Source organism: Coregonus clupeaformis, chromosome 3 (genome assembly GCF_020615455.1).
Source record: "Coregonus clupeaformis isolate EN_2021a chromosome 3, ASM2061545v1, whole genome shotgun sequence".
NCBI lineage: Eukaryota > Metazoa > Chordata > Actinopteri > Salmoniformes > Salmonidae > Coregonus > Coregonus clupeaformis.
The window spans coordinates 32,199,540-32,216,150 of NC_059194.1; the positions used below are offsets into that span (position 1 = coordinate 32,199,540).

At 41.2% G+C, this 16,611-nt stretch overlaps 1 pseudogene; it reads left to right on the forward strand.

Annotated features, from left to right (window-relative positions):
- Positions 1-16,611, forward strand: part of LOC121544765 — a 56,650-nt pseudogene that overhangs the window by 35,592 nt on the left and 4,447 nt on the right.

Sequence of the window (16,611 nt, forward strand, 5' to 3'; positions counted from 1 at the left end):
TAAGGCAACAAAATAGGAAAAATGCCAAGGGGGGTGAATACTTTCGCAAGCCACTGTACATATTTGACACATGTTGACATACACTGAGTATACAAAACATTAAGAACACCTTTTCTTTCCATGACATGGAAAGGTGAATCCAGGTGAAAGCTATAATCCATTGTTGATGTCACTTGTTAAATCCACTTCAATCAGTTTAGATGAAGGGAAGGAGACAGGTTAAAGACAAAACATTTAAATGCCTTTAAATGGGGTATGGTAGTAGGTGCCAGGCGCACCTGTTTGTGTCAAGAACTGCAACGCTGCTGGGTTTTTCACGCTCAACAGTTTACCGTGTGTATCAAGAATGGTCCACCACCCAAAGGACATCCAGCCAACTTGACACAACTGTGGGAAACATTGGAGTCAACATGGGCCAGCATCCCTGTGGAACGCTTTCGGCACCTTGTAAAGTCCATGCCCTGTTGAACTGAGATTGTTCTGAGGGGAGGGGGGGGGGCTTGCAACTCAATATTAGGAAGGTGTTCCTAATGTTTGATATACTCAGTGTACATGATAGCGTTGTTCATGTTAATTTATACAGCACTTAATATTCATCTTAGCCCTGTTAAAAGTACACTGAAGAAAAACTATTTTATTTATCATAGTGAATAAGGAGTGATGTTAAAACAGAATAATATGCCCCACCAACATTAGACAACTATACAGAAAATCCTCAAATTGCTAAAATAAGTAAAAGAAATCAATGATAAGAGAATAGTCAGATGAACTGGTAAATGACACAGACATGGTGGCGTAGCAGGAAGATCGGAGGTCCATAGGCCAAGAGGTTGTGAGGTCAAACCATGTTGAATAATTACTGTATAAATGAAGATGAACAATGGAAACTTGTGTCAAATATGTATCTTAAAAGAATTGTATGTTAAAAGCACTGTTTTTGTGTGTGTAACTAGTTGCACAGACTTTTTTCTTAAGATAACCAATTAATAATTTATAGTGGAATGAACATATGAGACAAGTTGAGCAAACACATCATTTTAAATTGACTGAGTTTCTGAAGTTCTAGCTACAGTTGAAGTCGGAAGTTTACATACATCTTAGCCAAATACATTTAAACTCAGTTTTTCACAATTCCTGACATTTAATCCTAGTAAAAATTCCCTGTCTTAGGTCAATTAGGATCACCACTTTATTTTAAGAATGTGAAATGTCAGAATAATAGTAGAGAGAATGATTTATTTCAACTTTTATTTATTTCATCACATTCCCAGTGGGTCAGAAGTTTACACACACTCAATTAGTATTTGGTAGCATTGCCTTTAAATTATTTAACTTGGGTCAAACGTTTCGGATAGCCTTCCACAAGCTTCCTACAATAAGTTGGGTGAATTTTGGCCCATTCCTCCTGACAGAGCTGGTGTAACTGAGTCAGGTTTGTAGGCCTCCTTGCTCGAACACGCTTTTTCAGTTCTGCCCACAAAATGTTCTCTATGATTGAGGTCAGGGCTTTGTGATGGCCACTCCAATACCTTGACTTTGTTGTCCTTAAGCCATTTTGCCACAACTTTGGAAGTATGCTTGGGGTCATTGTCCATTTGGAAGACCCATTTGCGACCAAGCTTTAACTTCCTGACTGATGTCTTGATATGTTGCTTCAATATATCCACATAATTTTTCCTTCCTCATGATGCCATCTATTTTGTGAAGTGCACCAGTCCCTCCTGCAGCAAAGCACCCCCACAGCATGATGCTGCCACCCTCGTGCTTCACAGTTGGGATGGTGTTCTTCGGCTTGCAAGTCCCCCCTTTTTCCTCCAAAAATAACGATGGTCATTATGGCCAAACAGTTCTATGTTTGTTTCATCAGACCAGAGGACATTTCTCCAAAAAGTATGATCTTTGTCCCCATGTGCAGTTGCAAACCGTAGTCTGTCTTTTTTATGGCGATTTTGGAGCAGTGGCTTCTTCCTTGCTGAGCGGCCTTTCAGTTTATGTCAATATAGGACTCTTTTTACTGTGGATATAGATACTGTTTTACCTGTTTCCTCCAGCACCTTCACAAGGTCCTTTGCTCTTGTTCTGGGATTGATTTGCACTTTTTACACCAAAGTACGTTCATCTCTAGGAGACAGAACGCGTCTCCTTCCTGAGCGGTATAACGGCTGCGTGGTCCCATGGTGTTTATACTTGCATACTATTGTTTGTACAGATGAACATGGTACCTTCAGGCGTTTGGAAATTGCTTCCCAGGATGAACCAGACATGTGGAGGTCTGACATTTTTTTTCTGAGGTCTTGGCTGATTTATTTTGATTTTCCCATGATGTCAAGCAAAGAGGCACTGAGTTTGAAGGTAGGCCTTGAAATACATCACAGGTACACTTCCAATTGACTAAATTATGCCAATTAGCCTATCAGAAGCTTCTAAAGCCATGACATCATTTTCTGGAATTGTGATACAGTGAATTATAAGTGAAATAATCTGTCTGTAAACAATTGTTGGAAAAATTACTTGTGTCATGCACAAAGTAGATGTCCTAACCAACTTGCCAAAACGATAGTTTGTTAACAAGAAATGTGTGGAGTGGTTGAAAAACAAATGTTAATGACTCCAACCTAAGTGTATGTAAACTTCCGACTTGCAACTGTAAGTTTGGGCCAGCTATTTTTTTTTGTTCAGGTAACACTTGGACCGAAAATTTGAGTAAACAAAAAAAAGGCTGTGGAACCAGTTACTTAATAATAATTAGTTGAAACAACTAGATTATTTGTTTTACAGTGTGGTGTCCCGGAAGAGGTGACCCTAAATTGCTCTCTAGGAACAGAAGTCTCTATCTGGCCTGTCAGATATTATATCCTAACAGAGGTAATTTCACACACGATTGCCTGGGATTATAGAGCATACACAATCTCGGCAGGAATGTGATACTAATTTGGGCCATTCTTCTACTTAGAGGCCAAGTGTGGCTTACATACAAACACACATGCTCACACACACACAAACACAGGCGCACGTGCACACGCACGCACGCGCACACACCACACACACACACACACACACACACACACACACACACACACACACACACACACAAATATATAACAAATACACAGCCCAGCTATTCCATACCTTCCTGTCTGTGTTTCGTAACTCAGTGTTTTCATTCCTAAGGCATAGCTCATAGCCGCGTGAAGTCGGGGTGCTGAGGGGGCTGCAGCACCCCCAATAATAATTCTCACTAAAGTTGTGCACTGGGCCTTTACTAGTCCTGTATTAGTGGACCGATATAGTCGTCTGTAGCACGCCAGTGCACAGTGGGGAGTGTGACACAACATAACACAGACCAGCTGCACTCATTAGCTTACATAAAAAAGTGTTTGATGAGAATCCATGCTAATCTTGTTGTCCAGCTAGGTGTTGGAATGAATGGAACGTTAAATGTTTATAATTGATGAGTCCAGGTTTTTGGCATTTAGTAAGGAAATGCATGCGGTCTTCTTCTTCTTCTTCTTCTTCTTCTTCTTCTTCTTCTTCTTCTTCTTCTTCTTCTTCTTGTTTTGTTCCCACCAGTGCTGGAATCTTCTAGGTTTAGTGTACTGGTACTGACAACAACCTGAGACAGTGCAGATTTGCTATCTCAAGTGGAAGCACTCTTTGGGCAGAGAGAGCCACCCCTGGTAGGCATGACTGGATCCAGGAGCAAGGCTAAGAAGTTTGTGAGGTTATGTAGCCTAGGGCACATACCAATTACTATTTTTGAAGAGTTGCATCTCGTCCAGAACGCATCTGTCTTCCCTCGGAATGTTGGGTCATCCCACGCCCTCGTAGTGTTGTTATGTGTCTGTTCCAAGTGGCTAAGACAATGTCCACCAGCCAGGGCTGCTAGTCACATACCTGGGAATAGTGTGGGGTCGTTGTCAGGATAAATGAAAGTCGAGCAGTACGCCAATCTTAAGTAATTGGAAACAAATAATTTGATTCAATACAATTATACTCTCCTGCAAATCAAAAAGGTGTTTATCTGTTCAGCTTTTGGTCTTTGGATATACTCATATTCTCAATTCCGAAGCATTTAAAAAACTCCCATAGGCCTATTTCCCGTGGGATCATGGCACTTGTTTCTTTTTAAAATTCAATGTTATGATTGGCCTAACATCAACCCATGTTATCCATTAAAAAACTGTATATGTGGGCTCCACACTAACTTTTCCCCCTGGTGGCACTGGTGCCATTAACATTTTCAGATGGTGGCACCAGCCCATGATTCGGTTACACCAAAGCATCACACAATAGAACAATTTACATTTACATTTTAGTCATTTAGCAGACGCTCTTATCCAGAGCGACTTACAGTTGGTGAGTTATTTTTTATATTTTTTTCATACTGGCCCCCCTTGGGAATCGAATCCACAACCCTGGCGTTGCAAGCGCCATGCTCTACCAACCGAGCTACACGGTAGTAATAATGTTATACACTCTTAGAAAAAAGGGTTCCAAAAGGGTTCTCCGGCTGTCCCCATAAGATAAGCCTTTTTGGTTCCAGGTAGAACCCTTTTTGGTTCCATGTAGAACCCTCTGTGGAACGGTTTCTAAATGGAATCCAAAAGGGTTCTTACTGGAACCAAAAACGGATTTACCTGGAACCAAAAAGGGTTATCTTATGGGGACAGACGAAGGACCCTTTTAGGTTCTAGGTAGCACCTTGGTTTCTAAGTGTAAAGTCATTCACAGTGCTATTGAGATGTTATGATTCAAGAAATAAGTTGTTTCATCTAACATTTCCAAGCAGGAATGCTTGATAAAGATATTTTGATGTGCAACATCTAAACCAGTACATTTTGGGTTGACAATTAGGCTATTGTTGCTATAATTTTACTGTCAAATTAGGGTTCCAGAATTGCAGATTTATTTCGTTTCATAGAGATTAATTTTCTTACATCTTGTTGTGTACAAATATCAATGGGCTAATCACTGAGGAAGGGGAAACTCGAAACCAAAACCACAACAGCCTACTGTTGTTTTGTGCTATTGCATTTTGAAATTTGCGCAATAAGAAAGCATTTTTCTTTTCCTCCCCTTCTCTCCATCTAGGCTACTTGGAGCGCACAGTGACAAACGGGCAGGGCAAACACTTTCATGCAGGATCAGGATGCTGCTGTTTGACTAAATCATGGTTTTAGCTGCCCCACAAATAGAACGTTTTGAGCGACGTGACCAGCTAATCTCCAACTCTCAAGTTTGTCTACTAGCTCACGTTTGCTGCCTATGCTTTAGGCCTAGTGCTTATTTGACACAATATATAGGCCTACCTTGCTTGATGGACAGCATTATTTGAAAGGATTTGAGGGTTAGTTTAAGAGTTAAGAGAGCTTGATATTCCTCTGTGTCCACATACATGAGGACTTATCATTGTCCTCTCACACCAGCACAGTCGTGAAGAAGGCACGGTTGTGCCTCTTCTCCCTCAGGAGGCTGAAACAATTTGGCATGGCCCCTCAGATCCTTAGGAACTTTTACATCTACTCCATCGAGAGCATCCTGACTGGTTGTATCACCGTCTGGTATGGCAACTGCACCGCCTTCGACCGGAAGGCCCTACAGAGGGTGGTGCAGACGGCCCGGCAGATCACTGGGGGTGAGCTCCCATGTACATGCCAGGTGGTGTCAGAGAAAGGCCCGAAACATTGCCAAAGACTCCAGCCACCCGATACATGGACTGTTCTCCATGCTCCCGTCCAGCAGACGGTACTGGTGCATCAAGGCTCAAACCAAAACTCCAAAATAGCTTATTTCCCCTGGCCATAAGACTGTTAGTGTTAAATGGCTAACAAATACTGCTCCCCCTCACACCTATGCTGCTGCTAAAATTATTATTGATTAGATGTATTACTACCACTATGCTGCTGTTGATTATTGATTGCCATTACCATTAGTACCTATCTAATTATCCTGCTACTGGTCACTATTACTCCTGTTTACATGTACAGTGCCTTCAGAAAGTATTCACACCCCTTTACTTTTTCCACATTTTGTTGTGTTACAGCTAGGGCGGTTACGGTGACCGTATTACAGCCACACCAGCAGTCACGAGTTATGACCGCAGTCAAATTCCACATGACAGTTTAGTCACGATAACTAGGCTTCTCCAAGCTCTGATGCTGCTGATGGTCATTAGTAGCCTACCAAACTTGCTAACTGCCTGGTACTCAGCACTCTATTGTCCCTCTAATCACTCTGACATCAATGCAAATGTACCTGAAATCTAATCAATCACTTCATGTTGCGCAACAAACTATAGGCTATGCAATTGTGTGAGAAAACAGAGTTTTGATGGCCTCTATTAAAAAGAGGAGGATCCCATCAGCTTTCTATAGGCTAGGCCTACTATATTTATCTTTCAACTTTCCTAATATTAATCACATTGTGTCTTCGCTATTTAAGTGCATAGATGACACATACTTTTTTTTCCTTTGTATCACAACTAAAGTGGCCAAATAACTTCTTAAAATTAAGCATATTAATCTGCTTTACAATGGGTGCAGAGTCTAACTGGCATACATACACAGCGCGCGAGTTTTACGTTTGGGGAAGATAATTTTCACCATAATAATGCACCTTTACAAAAAAGCATTACATGCATAATCACGTTTGTCACTTTTTAAAATGGTGTTTTCCCATTTTGGAACATTCGTGCTTATAGCCTACTGCCGTGTGTGCATTGCTGCGCTTATAATGTGAAGAAATAGCCCAATAGTTTATCAACATTTTAAGCTAAACGTTCTGATCTGTTACGCCAACATCATTGCTTAAAAGCGTTTTTCTTTTGCTAGTGATTATATTAATTTGGGATCTATCGCATCCCACAACTGTCCCAGACTATGTTTGGAATATTTATTTCTCAAATAGAATAGGTCAACTTTTGTACTATGGAGGATAGTAGATTGACATATGATAGTGCTTTTGCTGTTTGTTAGGCCTGCTGATCTTGTTGGCTGACGAAAAGTTATTCCAATATCTTCAATATGCGCCTCGGAATTGGATAAGGACGCGTGCAGTTGCGTCCCCAATGTGTCTGTTTTCACTTGTAGCCTGTGAGAAAGACCCAATCACGCGACAGGCATTGGCTACTAAGAATTGCGCTATCTGAGAGAGCTATTTGATTGAGAGGTGCTTCGGAGCACGCAGCCGGGAGAAAGGAATTATAATTATTATACTCAGCCCAAGGGCACAACAGCCACTGGCCGCAAAAGGCATGGATTATTTTAGGGGGCATTACGGCCACACAAAGGGGATGTCGCCGTGAAATTCGAGGCATTATCAAGTGCTTGTAAAATTGTGAATGAGAGTGATGAAGTGTGTGCAGCCTCCGCAAAAAAACAAAGCAGAGCTCATGGCTTTCATGCAACTTTTTTCAAATCATCATTAGATGATCATGCAGCCTTAGAATGTATTCAAAATAAAAACATATAGCCCAATGTTTGTATCACAGCTACATTTGCATAAATAACTCTAAATTAAGCATATGGGAGGTCCTGTTTTTTGTAGCCACATGTGCACACTCCCTCAAATCGTTTGGAGAAGATATTCTTTCTATTTTATTCAGCTATTTTCAATTGTATTCTTCATACTATAAAATAATATAAAATAATGCCACGGAATTCTAAGCAAATCTTGTTTGCTAAATTAATGAGTGTAGCCCACAGCCATATGGCATAGCCAGATCAGGGCCTAGCATAAGGACAACTCAGAGTATGCTATTCTGTTCTTCTGAAATAGACTACATTTTCTTCATATCATGTTTCTTTAGAACTGTCTAAAATAAATAATGGATTTATTGTGATGGTGTTGGCTATATTACATGGACTAATTCGACTAAAATGTAGATGTTCCAAAGGTTTGCATCAGTGGCTTGTAGGCTATGCGTGGAAGCTAAGAGATGCTAAATGTGTTTATGTTAATTAACGGTCAATTACTGTGACACCGGCAGTTATTTGCTTGACAATCCCCGGCTGACAAAATGTCATGACCGCCACAGCCCTACCTATACTCATTATGAGGATGCTACAATCTAGCCTATGAATGAATGAAATACATTTTAGTAATAAAGGTGACAGACATTGACTGTGTAATCACTAGTCCAACAGTTGCAAACGAGAGTTTCTATTGGACAAATTCAGGTATGTTTTTCCCCATTTCGTTGCGTTTGCTTCCATTTTTAATACTTTTTTTCTACAGAATCGGTGGAATGAATACACCCCTGATCACATGCAAACGCGGTTCACTTTCATAGCAGCCACATACATACAGCATGATGCCTTTAATCGTTGTATAATTTCTTCTCACATCTAAACGCTCTCCTCCTCTCAAAGTTTTGACTTTGCTTGCGGAGTTCAGTGCACAATACATCAGCTGTCTGTGACCAGGTGAAAAATCCTGCAAAATATTTTTTATTGTGAAACAAACAAGAAATAAGACAAAAAAACAGAAAACTTGAGCGTGCATTACTATTCAACCCCCCAAAGTCAATACTTTGTAGAGCCACCTTTGCAGCAATTACAGCTGCAAGTCTCTTGGGGTATGTCTCTATAAGCTTGGCACATCTAGCCACTGGGATCTTTGCCCATTCTTCAAGGCAAAACTGCTCCAGCTCCTTCAAGTTGGATGGGTTCCGCTGGTGTACAGCAATCTTTAAGTCATACCACAGATTCTCAATTGGATTGAGGTCTGGGCTTTGACTAGGCCATTCCAAGACATTTAAATGTTTCCCCTTAAACCACTCATGTTGCTTTAGCAGTATGCTTAGGGTCATGGTGAACCTCCGTGCCAGTCTCAAATCTCTGGAAGTCTGAAACAGGTTTCCCTCAAGAATTTCCCTGTATTTAGCGCCATCCATCATTCCTTCAATTCTGACCAGTTTCCCAGTCCCTGCCGATGAAAAACATCCCCACAGCATGATGCTGCCACCACCATGCTTCACTGTGGGGATGGTGTTCTCGGGGTAATGAGAGGTGTTGGGTTTGCGCCAGACGTAGTGTTTTTCTTGATGGCCAAAAAGCTCAATTTTAGTCTCATCTGACCAGAGTACATTCTTCCATATGTTTGGGGAGTCTCCCACATGGCTTTTGGTGAACACCAAACGTGTTTGCTTATTTTTTTCTTTAAGCAATGGCTTTTTTCTGGCCACTCTTCCGTAAAGCCCAGCTCTGTGGATTGTACGGCTTAAAGTGGTCCTATGGACAGATACTCCAATCTCCACTGTGGAGCTTTGCAGCTCCTTCAGGATTATCTTTGGTCTCTTTGTTGCCTCTCTGATTAATGCCCTCCTTGCCTGGTCCATGAGTCACTTGGCAGGTTTTTTGTGGTGCCATATTCATTCAATTTGTTAATAATGGATTTAATGGTGCTTTATTTAACTAATTATGTGACTTCTGAAGGTAATTGGTTGCACCAGATGTTATTTAGGGGCTTCATAGCAAAGGGGGTGAATACATATGCACGCACCACTTTTCCATTATTTATTTATTTGAATTTTTTGAAACAAGTTATTTTTTTCATTTCACTTCACCAATTTTGACTATTTTGTGTATGTCCATTACATGAAATCCAAATAAAAATCCATTTTAAATTACAGGTTGTAATGCAACAACATAGGAAAAACGCCAGGGGGGGATGAATACTTTTGCAAGGCACTGTAGCTACTAGAACTAATGCGTTAGTAAACCCACTACAGCAATGCAGTACAGTGTACAGTCAGCAAGGCGTTTAGCAGTTAAAGCTTACCTTGACTTGGAGGAGTTCCAGTGTTGGATAGCCATAGGCAGCTAGCTAACATAGCATCCCTCTCTGTTTGAGTAGGCTAAACTAGGTAGCTACATTCACTAGCTAAGTAAGTGAAAGTGATAAAAATACAAAATATAGCTAGCTCTCTCTCTCGCGCACACTTCTCCTTCATTTTTGAATAAATTAATGTGTTCAAAACTGTTCAACTATTGTCTTTCTCTCTCTTTGAGTCGACTACTCACCACATTTTATGCACTGCAATGCTGTAGATTATTCTTTCAGTACTAGATTCATTATCTGATCCTTTGATTGGGTGGACAACATGTCAGTTCATGCCACAATAGCTCTGATAATTTGGAGTATGTCCTCCGGAAGTTATCATGATTACTGTGTTAGTTTAATGAATTGGGTGAGAACCAAGAGCCTCCTAGGTTTTGTATTGAAGTCAATGTACCAAGAGGAGGACGGAAGCTAGCTGTCCTCCGGCTACAACATGGTGCTACCCTACAGATTGCTGCTGAGGCTACTGTAGTCCTTCATTGCAAAACAGTGTGTTTTAATCAATTATTTGGTGATGTGTTGGATTCTAGCTTGCAATACACTTATTCATGTTACCTTACTAGAACGTTTACATTCTGTCGAACATGTTATTGTTAAATCTCATGGATCCTATGGAGGGAGGCAAAGGGCAACAGTCTGGTTTCAGTCACTGATAAGGTAGGACAGCTGTGGATTAGGGAGCAGTGAGGAATTCGGCCCGAGTTCAGGTCAGATGAAGTGAGAAGGAACAGTCCTGTTACACACACATATACTTACATGTCCACGAAGGTTCTAGCAGGAAGCGGGGCCATGATTACACCAGTGAGAGGAACCAATTAAATTCCTGACTAGCAACAGAGATGTGTTGGCTATCTAGATGTGCAAGGAGGTGAATATATGTGCTTGTGTAAACATGTCTTTGCCTTTTACAGCTGTTTGACCCAGTGGGTCAATAATCTTGGTTTGAGCTTTCACTTGTTGTCCGTGAGTTTTTTACTCTTTTTGTCAGAACCTAACACGTGAATATATTTGTATAGTTTTATCTAAAAAGGATAACTTTTTAAATGTTTCACTATTTAAATGTTTCTGAAATTCACTGAGGATTATGGTCCTGGTCACATACAGCTGATGTGTTGTGCATTGAAGTCCACAAACGATCAAGGGTGTATTCATTCTGCCGATTCTGTTGAAAAACCTTTATTAAACAGAAGCAAAAGAAACGGGGATAAAAATACCTGAATTTGTTCAATAGAAACTCTTGTTTGCAACTGTTGGACTAATAATTACACCCTAGATAAGCTAGATGCAGGCAAGAGTGTGAAAGGCGGTATTGAATGTGTCAATGTCTGTCCATGTGTCACTGTCTGTCACCTCATATTTTTCTCTCGACCTGTGTGCACCTACGTTGTAAACTTTCATTCTTAGGCTAGGTTGTAGCAACCTCATGATGGTTATAGGGAAAATTAGAGTATCATGTAGTAGCCTAAACCTATCGATGTTACATTGAACTGGGTGAATGGAATATGAATGTCAGTCATCGAACATGCTGTAATAGAAATAAGGCCATGCTCATGAAAAAAAATTATCGTCCTCCCTTTTCATAAACGGCACTGACCGCCACTGCACTGTATATATTACTACTAGTATATTACCATAAGTTTGTACAGTGGGGAAAAAAAGTATTTAGTCAGCCACCAATTGTGCAAGTTCTCCCACTTAAAAAGATGTGAGAGGCCTGTAATCTTCATCATAGGTACACGTCAACTATGCCAGACAAATTGAGGAAAAAAAATCCAGAAAATCACATTGTAGGATTTTTTTATGAATTTATTTGCAAATTATGGTGGAAAATAAGTATTTGGTCACCTACAAACAAGCAAGATTTCTGGCTGTCACAGACCTGTAACTTCTTCTTTAAGAGGCTCCTCTTTCCTCCACTCGTTACCTGTATTAATGGCACCTGTTTGAACTTGTTATCAGTATAAAAGACACCTGTCCACAACCTCAAACAGTCACACTCCAAACTCCACTATGGCCAAGACCAAAGAGCTGTCAAAGGACACCAGAAACAAAATTGTAGACCTGCACCAGGCTGGGAAGACTGAATCTGCAATAGGTAAGCAGCTTGGTATGAAGAAATCAACTGTGGGAGCAATTATTAGGAAATGGAAGACATACAAGACCACTGATAATCTCCCTCGATCTGGGGCTCCACACAAGATCTCACCCCATGGGGTCAAAATGATCACAAGAACGGTGAGCAAAAATCCCAGAACCACACGGGGGGACCTAGTGAATGACCTGCAGAGAGCTGGGACCAAAGTAACAAAGCCTACCATCAGTAACACACTACGCCTGCCAGGGACTCAAATCCTGCAGTGCCAGACGTGTCCCCCTGCTTAAGCCAGTACATGTCCAGGCCCGTCTGAAGTTTGCTAGTGTGCATTTGGATGATCCAGAAGAGGATTGGGAGAATGTCATATGGTCAGATGAAACCAAAATAGAACTTTTTGGTAAAAACTCAACTCGTCGTGTTTGGAGGACAAAGAATGCTGAGTTGCATCCAAAGAACACCATACCTACTGTGAAGCATGGGGGTGGAAACATCATGCTTTGGGGCTGTTTTTCTGCAAAGGGACCAGGACGATTGATCCGTGTAAAGGAAAGAATGTGAAAACCTCCTTCCATCAGCAAGGGCATTGAAGATGAAATGTGGCTGGGTCTTTCAGCATGACAATGATCCCAAACACACCGCCCGGGCAACGAAGGAGTGGCTTCGTAAGAATAATGTCAATGTCCTGGAGTGGCCTAGCCAGTCTCCAGATCTCAACCCCATAGAAAATCTTTGGAGGGAGTTGAAAGTCCGTGTTGCCTAGCGACAGCCCCAAAACATCACTGCTCTAGAGGAGATCTGCATGGAGGAATGGGCTAAAATACCAGCAACAGTGTGTGAAAACCTTGTGAAGACTTACAGAAAACGTTTGACCTGTGTCATTGCCAACAAAGGGTATATAACAAAGTATTGAGAAACTTTTGTTATTGACCAAATACTTATTTTCCACCATATTTTGCAAATAAATTCATTAAAAATCCTACAATGTGATTTTCTGGATTTTCTTTTCTCATTTTGTCTGTCATAGTTGACGTGTACCTATGATGAAAATTACAGGCCTCTCTCATCTTTTTAAGTGGGAGAACTTGCACAATTGGTGGCTGACTAAATACTTTTTTCCCCACTGTATATATCCCTGCTACCAGTCACTTTTCAGCCCTGTTTACATGTATATATTAGTATATATCTATTTATCATGCTACTGGTCACTATTACTCCTGTTTACATGTACTGTATATATTACTACTAGTATATTACCATAAGTATGTGTATATTCCTGCTACCAGTCACTTTTCAGCCCTGTTTACATGTATATCCGCCTATCACACCTACACTATCACTATGGCACACACACTCACACCCACTAACACCTACACACTTACACTTACATACACACACCCACCACCAAGCTCAAATCCACCCACCACTTATGCTGCCGCAGTACTGTTTACTATTATTATTATTATTATTATTATTATTATTATTATTATTATTATTATTTATCCTGCTACCAGTCACCTTCTCCTAATCCCCGCCTACATGTCCATATCTACCTCAAATACTCCAGCAGCCCTGCACATAGAAATGTGGTAATGGCACTGACTCTGTATAAAGTCTGCTTAATTTTAACATTCTGTCATAAATAGCACACGTTCAACCTCATAAAAAACATGTTTTGTTATCTCAAGAGGTTAAATAAAAAAATATTATGGTAAGTGCCTAATAAGTGCCAAATAAAGTAACAGGGTTTACTGTAACAGGGTTGACAATTTCTTCTTAAATTAGCCATAAATCAGAGGGGAGTGGAAACTTGCTGTGTTTAACAGGGAGTGGCAATTGAAGACAAGCTGTTAAAACATTTCTAGCCTGTCTGGGTAACAGGGTTGAAGTGTTACGCTCAGTTTTCCACCACAGAACACCAGAAAATGGCCCAAAACATTACAACCAGCTCACCTGCTTTTACTCTTTATTGTAAAATAATTTTAGATTTCTTTTGAAAATAATATTTTTAAAGGAATATAAAAATGTATAACCTTTATCTGTTATTGTCCCCCCCCCAGGGTCTTTCAACCCAGACTTCCGCCCTCCTGAGACACTGTTCAAGGTGATCTTCTGGCTGGGCTACTTCAACTCCTGTCTCAACCCCATCATCTACCCCTGCTACAGCCGAGAGTTCAAACTGGCCTTCATACGCATCCTCAGGTTTGTCTATTACTTACTACCTGTCATATTACAGTACTCCTTCATTCCTCTGCATCTTCCGATTGGCCTTTTGTATTACGATTTACTCCGAGAGTGGCCAAGTATTATTCGTAGTAGCCTTTTGTGTGTCTAAAGTTCTGTACGTTGTGGTTGTTGATCTGAGCCATGTATAAGCCAAATCCAAATCTCCATGTTAAACCTTAATGGACAATAAAGTGTTTTAATTTGGACTTAATCCTTCCCCCACCTCCCCATCTTCAGATGCCAGTGCCACCGTAGGAGACGCCCAGGCTGGCGGGCCTACAACTACCGTACCTCCCACTTCAACTCCTCCAGCCACTCACGAAAGAACTCTGCTGAGTCTAGCCACTCACAGAAGAACTCTGCCTGTCTCAACGGGAGCCAGCACACCCTGTCCTCCTCAGCCAGCCCCAGCCCGAGCTACCTGCTGGCTTGCCCCGAGGGGAGACCCTCTACACCTGCTGGGCCTCCGCCGCCTCCAGGTCCCCCTCCCTGCTGCCTGTGAGTCCTGCTGGCTGCCAGCTGGAGACACTGGAGGGGGTGTGAGGAGTGGAGGGACCCATGGCGTGATGTCTCACAGGGAGTCCGGTCAGGGGTGTTCTCGTTCCCCTGTGGGGGGCAGAACCGGGAGTGTGGAGGGGACATACCTGAGGATAAGGTGTGACTGTCTGGGAATCTTACAGACTCATGAGTTGTTGTTGAATGATTCTTGATGGGGATTTGAATCATGTTCAGTCCCTGACTGAATGGGGAGTGATGTATGGTTCCATTCACTGTCAGTGGGTCAAGTCAAGTCAAGTCAAATTATCCTCGAATGTTCAATGGTTTCGTATTGTTGGCATGAGAAATAAATTAAGTTGCCCTCTGCTGTATGTTAGCCGGCTTTACTGAGCATCAGGATCAATCCAGGGGAGTGATATATGGTTCCATTCGCTGTCAATGGTTCAAGTCAAGTCAAATGATCCTTGAACGGTCAATGGTTTTGTATTGTTGGCATGAGAAATGGTTTAAGTTGCCCTCTGCTGTATGTTAGCCGGGCTTTACTGAGCATCAGGATCAATCCAGGGGAGTGATATATGGTTCCATTCGCTGTCAATGGTTCAAGTCAAGTCAAATGATCCTTGAACGGTCAATGGTTTTGTATTGTTGGCATGAGAAATGGTTTAAGTTGCCCTCTGCTGTATGTTAGCCCGGCATTACTGAGCATCAGGATCAGTCCAGCATCTGTTCAATGGAACTCTCACTGTCAGAGGAAAACGACGACAGATAAGGCTGTACTGTATTTCTCAAAGAGATGATCAAGGGCAATAGTGAAGTAATGTGATAAACCACATAAACTGTACACTATGGATTTGACAGAGACAAATTCATGCCACATTGGGACTACGTGTGGAACTGCACCCTAAGCTGTCATCAATTCTCTTTCAGTTTGCCTGATCTGTGAATGCCTCTTCTCTGCTGGGTCTGTGGTCAGTCAGAGAATAGGTTTGTGTTACATGTAAAGAGCTGATGATAATTTTTCTGTTACGGTCACTCAATATCTTTATTGAATGTTTTTGTAAATAAAGTATAACCTGGTTATTCAGTGTACTCATCATAAATATAGTGGGTAAAAAAAAAAAGAAGTGTAACGGGAACATTGAGGTGTGCTTTGATTTAAGAGGAGATTATAAAACCACTGCTATGGTTACACGCACTAACCCATCTATGAAAAATGTGATACACTCCATAAATAAATGTTTTTTCAAATATTACCCCAACTGTCATTCATATGTCAAAGATAAGATACTGTATATAGCGTACTTAGATTAAGGGCTTGATTCAATCCGTAGCGTGGAAGAACTGTGTTGTAGCGCGCTTGACATTTAAGGTAATTTCCGATTGAGCCGACATTTGCAGCGTTTACCGTGAATGCAGTCTTGCGAGCGCGGTAACGTTGCCTTTAAATGTCAATTGCACTACAGCGCAGATCTATCGCGGTACGGATTGAATCGAGCCCTTAACACTTGAACTGTCATATGCCAATGACCACTGATGTTTGATTTAGCAAATAAATAAAACAAATGTCCATATTGTACAATATGTGTGTCTGTGTGCCTATACTGTTTTTTATCTATGGATAACATGGGTTCATGGTAGGCCTATCACAATTGAATTTTAAGGAGAAAGCAAGCGCATGATCCCACGGGAAATATGGGAGTTTTTTTAATGTTCCGGAGTTGAGAATATTGGTAGCCAGAGACCAAAAAAACAGATGTGGGATCTGCAGGAGGGGGAATTGCATTGAATCAAATGATTAATTTCCAATGATTTACCGCCGTAAGGGAGGGGTGCCGCTAATAATAAACATTTAGTTTATTTATTATTCCTTTGGCCATATTGTGTAGGCCCTTTTGGAATGCTTGATGAATTGCCATGGTAACTGCCATTATGCTATCAACTTCCCAGCTAGCACA